This window comes from Labrus mixtus, chromosome 6 (assembly GCF_963584025.1).
Source record: "Labrus mixtus chromosome 6, fLabMix1.1, whole genome shotgun sequence".
Taxonomy (NCBI): Eukaryota; Metazoa; Chordata; class Actinopteri; order Labriformes; family Labridae; genus Labrus; species Labrus mixtus.
The window spans coordinates 7,582,880-7,591,972 of NC_083617.1; positions in this window are offsets into that span (position 1 = coordinate 7,582,880).

Here is a 9,093-nt window from a genome sequence, read left to right on the forward strand (position 1 = left end):
AAACTAAAGTCGTAAAATTACAGCTTTTAACTCTTTTTTTTTTGTGGATAGAGTCGGAAATCAGGGCGAGAGAGAGTGGGGAATTACATGCGGGAAAGGAGCCACAGGTCGGATTTGAATCCGGGCCGCCCGGCAGACTACAGCTTCCATACATGGGGCGCGCACACTAACCACAGCGCCACAAGCTTTTATCTGTTTTGACTGAATTTTAAAGTGTTCATATACCTGTTTCACAGGTATGTTAAAAAAGTACTTATAAATGATTTAAGGATGTTGAAGACATACGAATGTATCACTGTATCTACACTTTGCATTATGGGGGTAGCTATAGGGCTGCATGATGTTGGAAAAAACTGACATTGCAATATTTTTTCAAGTATTTTGTGATATAAAAATACAAAAATCAACCCAGATAAAAGCTGCCTGTTTTCAATGAACATAATAAGCCTGCATGATTTGAGAAAACTTAACGATGTGTGATTACTTATTATTATGTGTCTAATATTTAAAGAATGAAATCAAATGTGGTTACTAAACAAATATTACATAAGGCATATCATCTTAACTCTGTTTGTGTTTCATTCTGCTGTTTGATACAATGGTTGTGTTTGCAACATGTTCCTCCTGAAACCAAAAAGGCAGTTTTAAAAAAAAAAAAATCACTTAATTGGCATCAATTAATCTGAAGGTAGCTGATAATGAGCTGGAGCTTCATCTGACTGCATCAACATTTTGTTAAAGCATGACCCCTATGTGTGGGCCTCCATCAAACAGGTCAAATGTGCACATACTGATTGAGAAATATTTTTTTCTTTACATATGATCATTTTCTCTTGTGATAAATTCAGACTTTTGTGATGTGTTGATTGTGATAAGGATGACACTGTGTTGTATTGTGCCGCCCTACAGCTAGATGCATTGAGGAAAAGGACGAGGAGTTCAAGTTCATTTCTTCAGCTCTACTAAACCTACATTTGGTTCCCTTACAGCAATAGCTATACACATAAGCATATAAACCACCCTCTATTCCCTCCCTGGGTCTACTGCTCAGCCAGTTATTCACTATGGGAATGACGACCCCCCCCCCCCCCCCCCCCAAACAAGATCCTATACCAATCGTAAAAAGTATTGTTGACCACTGACTTTTATTTTTATTTTTTTGACATTTTTACGTAAGGAATGCCTGTAGGTTGAGCTCTATTTGCTGTTAAAAAAAGAAGATAAACACTTTTTTGTGACTCTTCCAATCCCAAAGCTCTCCTTGCTATATAATTCTGCTATGGACAAAAGCGACTGCCAAATGAATCCATCATAACGATTTGTATTATTGGTTTATATACCTCTAGTAAATGCTTTCAAAGAGGAGGGAAAAAAAAGTTGTTGCCAAAGATTTCAGAACCTTTTCATTTCTCGATGTGAGATAAAACAGTACATCTGAAATTAGTTAAGGACTTGTTTCTATTCTCCATCCGATTGAGCTTCACTTCATTTTCATCTTGAACTGAAATAACCCTGAGTGCTTTCACTCCGTCCATAAAATTGATTGCTGGAGAACATCCAGAATTTTTATTGCAATTGCACCATAAAAAGAGCTGTTACTCTCGTGTTTTTAACTTTGTGTCAGAGTTGTTTATGTTGATAAATGGGGAAGGTTGTGAAAATAACCTTGTGTGAGCTGCTCTGCAAAGGACGTAATCTGTACATAATAAAAGACTCATGAAACTACAGAGGGGAAAAGTCTAAATATTCAGCAGCAGGATGTCACAGGACTGGAATATAATGTCACAGGAATCTGATATAATAAATGCTCATTTAAGTGAGGCTGGAGTTTTATTGAAGCCAGCACCTTTAAACCACATGAAACTCATTTAAAAAATCAGCTTTGTTTCGCATACTTCATTTAAAAAAAGACCCCTAGGTACTTTCTTGCTGCAAATCAGCAGCTTTAAGTGCTCAGAAGAGACTACAAATCTCCGGATAATCAGCTATTTGACAAAACGGTGAAAGAGTGTTGGGTTTTCCGTATATCAGACAATAGGAGACCTTTCTGAATGTTTCAAAAAGTGGCTGTTGAAAGCTGACGTAAAGGCTGAGACCTTTTCTCCCATCAGCCAAAACATGTTATCACGCGATCTTTCAGTGAGATATGGGAAAAATCCGTCGCTGTTTGTTGAAACTCCTATCTCAGTGTTTCTCAACAGAGGTGAAGTCTGATCCTTAACTGATGACCCCGGCCGTTACAGAGACACACAGACACACACATAAACAAAAAGATGAGGAGATAGCGCGAGATGGGGAAAAACGGGTCCCCGCTGTCCTCGTTGACATATTTAGGATTTTATGTTGAAGGACGAGCAGATCGATCGATAAACACACGCACATTTACACAGGCTACAAACAGATCAAGTGACAGGAAAGTGTTTAACAATACAGCTCATAAGTCACAGCAGGTCTTGTGGTTACAGCCTAAACACACTTTGTGCTCACGTTAGAAACAGTAAGACTTGGAACAACACCAAAAACACAGACTACTGGAGTTTTAGGCCAATTTATTCCTGATTTGTGAGTCCCAACAACCGAGGAACAAATCTGGTTCAGGCATCTGATCAGGGCAGATTCAAACTAAACTATATGGTTATGTAAGAGGTTTACACTTGCCTGCAGACTCAAACAAACAATAAAATCACCACTCTTGTTCGGTTCCCTGTGTGTGTTGTTAGAATTAAACTGAACACCTTTCCAGAAACAACCGTCTGGCCACAGTAATCGTTGAGTCTAGCTAACATTGGCATAAGCTAGCTAATGCTAATATTACTACTGGGTTGAAGAGGTACTATGTTCGCAAAAATATTCAAGCGCTAGCTCGCACCACCTTTGGTTCATAGCTGGTGTTAGTATTAAACACTGAACAGCTGAGACAGGAACGTTTTAGATGTAAAGCGGTACACTCAACCAAGAGATAACACATCTGTGTTGGGCATACTTGAACCCTCAGTGAGACATTATCGGCGACCTTGCTGTTGTTTTGACTCATCGCAATTAACTTGTATGTGTGTTAATGTGATATACAGTTTCCCTTGTCAGTAGCTTCCCTTATGTGATGCCTGAATACACGTGTGCTGGGGAGAGAAAGAGAGCGAGCAGGTGTGCATATGATCCAAAGTGATGCAGCTTCTCCGGCCTGTCTGTTCTTTGCACAACCGAGCAATTGTTTGCGATGTCCATACTGAGACATTGTTAACATCATTGTAAATTTGTGCAGGATTTCTGCATCTGCTGTGTGAGAATTGCTAAATGGTATGGTGGATAACCCTCCATATTGTAATTTGTAAAGAAAAGGAAAAAAAAAAAGAAGGGGGGGGGGGGGGGGGGGGGTGAACATCCTTCAGATTTCATGTCGGGGGTCAGATGGAAACCAGTGAGGTTGAAACAGCTGACATCTTTGATTCCAATAAATTAGAGCGTCAGAAGGCCAGACGATCATTTTTTCTACACTTCCAATCATTTAGATGCTGATGGAATTACTGGAGCTCAGGCTGACCTTAGGTTGCTTTGAGAATTTAACTTGGGGTAAAAACAAATCCATTACGGCACAGTTAAGTTTCACTGTCTGGCCCCGAACTGCAGCCTGTTCTGAATCTAATAATATTTCCACTTTGAAACGATCCTATCCCATTTTCTTAAAACTACACAGATCAAGTGGTGAAAACACGTCATGGGGTAAAGGTTACTCTTAACTTTGTCCAGCTCGTAATGAAGTTAGAGAAATCACTCAATAAGGGTGTCTGTTTTTCTAAAGTTGACTAAATGTGCCACGTGTGAGCTTAGTAAAGAGATCTGCGAAAGATCATTTCCTCCAGAGGGTGTGTACTCTCGCAATTGTTCTTTTCACTTCTCTTTCCCCCCACTCCCGTCTAATTTCTTGTCATTTTAGCTGACTGGGCGGATAAGTCACAGGTACGTGCATCCATGTGCAATTTGAAATCAAACATTCCCCCTGTGTTTCTTAAAATGTGCTGACAGACAAGACTCAAGCTTACATACCCGAGTCAGAGGAAACATTTTTTTCCATGCAGAGATATTGAGCTGGATATGCACGCTTACACACATGTACCAATTGTGTGAATTCTAACACTGTGGTAGGAAGTTTAACCCAAAAACGCTGACGAGAGCCGTCATCTACGGTCAGGGTACAATAACACTAGTTATGCGGCTGCTTGTGTTTGTATGCGGTGTATATGTGTGTCACAAGATTCAGAAGAGGGATCCTGTTAGTCAAAGGTTTTGACTGGAAACTGACCACACACACATACTTTAAAAAAAGGCCCTCTGCCCCAGTTTGGGTATCCCTTTCTCCTTTCTGTCTCGTTGCATTGGGCTCCATGACGGTGATCTGGTCAAAGCGCTTTTACAAAGAATCTGATTAGGAGGCGCTGAAGCTGGTTGTAAGGGTTGACAGTGAGGGGAGAGGTGTATGTGTGTGTCTGTGGCTGAGCGTGTGTGGCAGAGGGAGGAGAGGTTGTCACATTGTTTGAGTCTGACCCCATGTACAAACCCACACGTCTCAAGCATTCGATGCTAGAACAAGAACAACAGGAGAAGAAGCAAGATTGGAGGTGAAACAGAAATCAAAAAAAGGAAGAATTACTCGAGGTGACAAAAATTGTGCACATGAACGCCAAAGACAGGAAAGAGCAAACCCCTGTCAGTATCTCTTCACAGCTGTCCAGAGTGATGGGCACCTACGAGTCAAGCACTATGTGACTGTGTGGTGCTAAAGTCTTCCGACATAATTTCATCACATTTCAGCAACTATGTGCAATAGTCGCCCTTGACGGAGTCATTCCTGACCTGTGGCTCAGTGAACCGGCTGGACTCGGGCAGAAAGCAGTCACACCGTGTAAGCCGGATATTTCCCGGTGTCACTCAGGCTGCCAGGTTTTGTGCAGGTCTGCGACATTCTCCGAGAACTAAAGCTCTCTGCCACAGGGTTATTTTGTTTGTTTGTGTGTCTGCATGAGCAGGATTATGGATCTTTATCCATTGTGGTGTGTGGACTGGCTGACCCTGCAAACATTGTTTGCAAACCAGCAGGATAAGGAGGCAGACTTTCAGATTATATGGCTCATTTGGAAAACTAGAAGAATTTATGAAGTGCTTTGACGGGGAGTGATTTTTGCTTTTGCATCTTTGGAATGTTATATTTGAGGGATCCAAATCATTTTTCATAAAAATATTATTACTTAAAAATAAAGTGTACCAGTTGTGGAAGTTACCCCACCCTGTTTTAAATCTGTGTTGACGATCCTCTGATGGAGAACTACGACATGATGTCAAACATAAACTGAGAAGAGAGGGAAAAAATGACAATTAATTACGAAACAAACTTTTACTTATGCAATTCCTCTTGTGCAATTATTTCCTTTGTTTCTTCAGCAGTTATTTCCCGGTCACAGTTTGCAGTTAGAGTCATGGTCAGTGTGTAGAAGTGTGAGTGTGTATGTGTGTGTGTGTGTGTGTGTGTGTGTGTGTGTTAGAAAGTGAGAAGGAAAAAGAGAGAAAATACAATTATTAGTGAGAGACACTGGTCTGTGTGTTTCACACATTTTGACAGTTAAGCAAGCTAATCCCTATTGTTGCTGCCTTGCAAGCTGGGAGGTGTGTGTGTGTGGGGGGGGGGGGGGGGTCTGTTCAGCCTTCTCCTCTACATTGCTGTACATTGTAGTCACAGAGCTTTGCATTTGTGTGTCTTCTTTAGGTGTATTGTAATGCAAAAATGTATTTTTACATGTAAATGTAAAGAGATTTCTTTGACAAGAAGCTGCACTACTGTATCTCTAGAACTGCATTATGCTGTTAGACCTAACTTCATTATGCTGTTAGACCTCCTTACTCTTTCCCCTGATTAAAATTGAAGTATCACTGAGCTCCTGAGAATACACAGTAGGTTATATGCGAGCGAGGTTCAGAGAAGATATTTTTCCATGCTTTCTGTTTCTTGTGTTCAGTCAGAGAAAAGACATACAACATACTTCTGTGTCTGTTGTCTTTCACACTCCATCTTCTTGTGTGGTTTGGATTTCAAACTCCGCTTGGGCTGCATATCTGGGCTGCTGGCCACCTTACACACAAGCCTTTCCGTTTAAGAGTCTCCCTGACACACACACACACACACACACACACACACACACACACACACACACACACACACACACACACACACACACACACACACACACACACACACACACACACACACACACACACACACACACACACACACACACACACACACACACACACACACACACACACACACACACACACACACACACACACACACACACACACACACACACACACACACACACACACACACACACACACACACACACACACACACACACTCACTCATACAATTGCTGAGACACTCTTTTCAGACCATGCTAAACCTTTAGGCCCAACAATACAGGCTGGGCCTAATCTTGTATCTCTTAGCCAATGAGAGAGCTGGAAACTAGAGAGTGGAATTGATTGGCCTGTGGCCACAGGGGCCAGTTAGGGGAAAGAGAACAAGAGGAGACAACCATTGTTGATTGATTACCATGAAAGACACTTTTGTTAGCGACTTGAAGGCAGTGCACTGTGCCTGTAGTGAGAGGAAACGCTAGCGGTCTTAAAATAGGTCATTGCTCCAACGTGTGTACAAGATACCAGATAGTGAGGTGTGCACGAGACTGTCCCACCATCCCTTCCAGACGGAGTAAGGTTCACAGATTATTAGCTGTGAGTTGTATTGATTAGCGTTGGTGCAAAGGTTAGCACAGTTGTGAATAACAAAACCCTCACCAGGAGCAGAGTGATGGAAGAGAAGAAGTGAGGAAACACGATGCAAAGCAATGGCCAAACGTATTTCACCAAATCATCACTTTATAGCAACAGAAATTACTTTTAGTAATACTGACGACATTTTAGGGTTGATTACAGCTCAACGGCGTCCTTTCTTCCCACGTTGCAGGTAATGAAAACTGCTCCAAGAGGAGATTGAGTTTGGCAGCGTTTTGAGTCCCAGAAAAACCTCTTTGCAGTGTCTGCACACGGCAATAAGTCAACAGGGATTTAAACTGTAGCACAGGAAGATAAGGTCCAAACATAGTCAGCTTCATCCTGAAGTTAAAAAATGATTAGGCGGTGCAGCAATCGTATTCGCAATCCTTTGGCTTTGGAATTAAAGGAATGTATCATAAAACTATACGGGTGCTTGGATAAAGTTGACTGAAGGGTTTTATGGATGTGCCTGGTTGTCTGATATTGAAGCACATTTTTTATCTGTGTGATTTCATCTTATTGAATTAAACTTTATGGACTCACTGCTGTTTCTGGAATTTTATCTTCTACGCTACAGGCAAAGAACAACAGTGTTCAAGATTCCCATCCAAGTACACCACCAACTGTTCACAAAAAACACACACGTGCTTTTTTCCAGACTCATTGTTTGCACTGCCACATACAGTTAATGACAATGATCCAAAAACGACATGGGCCCCGCATCCAGCTTTTCCTTTCATTATTGCTCTATTACAATAAAAACTCAGCTCACGCCGGCTAACAAACCCCTTGTATGAATCTGCATTTACAGGCCATTCACATGCAGAAAAGCATCACTGCAAGGCCGTAGATCAAACGCAAGATTAAAGAAAACCCTTCACATGTGCCACCAATCCCACATCCTGTTTGAAATGCAATACATTGTGAATTTGCAGCCGAAGGCGAAGGCCCTCAGTGTGTCAGTGGCACTGATAGAAAGAGACAGAGACGCAGTGGGCTTCTATTCACAACCAACACAGACATTAGCATAACTCCCATGGTGTGAGTAAACCACCTAGCCACCTGTAGCTGCACAAGAAACACTCGGAAACCTCTTGCACAGTCTCTCCTCTTCCTACTTTACCTGCTACTTTCTTGCACTTACAGAGCAACAACAGAACATACATACATAGAGTTACAAAACCATAGCAAACCACATGGCTATAAGAAGTGTAACTATAACAAAAGGAGGACATTTTCTAACTATAAACTACTGGCCTCTCTGAAGTCCCTTTCCAACAAGAAAGACATTTAGCTTCTGATATTTTCCTAAATTGCCTTTCCTACGTCTCTTACAGCAGGAGTGTCAGGCATCCTCTCACAATTCAAAGTTCTCTGTTTGGTTTAGGAAAGAGGGACTGGGTAGAGTGTTCAAGGGGAGGAGGAGGAGGAGGAGTCTTCCTAATGGCGATCATTTCTGGGTAATATAAGCACAACATGTGTTAGAATGGTTCTGAAATACAAACACAAGATTAACGGAATCCTGGCCAACCATGAAAGTAGTAAAGAGTATAAAGTAGTAGGGGTGCAGGTAGCCTACTGGTTAGTGCGCATGCCCCATGTACCGGGCCTATGAACGTCCAAGCAGGCGGTCAGGGTTCAAATCTGGCCTTTGGTTCCTTTCCTGCACGTCACTCTCCAATCTCTTTCCCCCCTGCTTTCTGACTCTATCCACTGTCCTATCTCTCAAATGAAGGCAAAATTTGAGAAAAAAAAAGTAAAAAACTAAAATAAAATTTTGTAAATGTTCCAGATTATTACCTGCAGCGTTTACAAATCATCTTATCCTGATCTTAAGTCGACTTTTTACGAGTGGACAACTAGTGAAAAGCTAGGCATAAACTCTGGGTCTATGGATTTAACTGTTTAGATTCACAAATGCAACCCACCCTGACAATGTAAGGACATTTTCAGGAGTGCAGTACATGTGTGAAAAGGATTTTAATCAAAAATGTACTAATTTGAAACAGAGTTGGGATTTGTACAATAATCGAACACAATACGATCCCCATCTCCCAAACGATCACGCCATACAGCTCAGAAATACTTTGTCTTATCTGCTTTTACAAATAGCCTGCCTAGATTTTTTATTTTCATGCAGAAGAGTGTTTGAGCCTGTTTTATCACTGTTGATGTCATCTGAAGAATTGTTATGCCAGAAATATTTTGATTTGCACAAGTGAGCAGGCCAAAATGAGAAGCAGACATAATTTGTTATCTATAGAG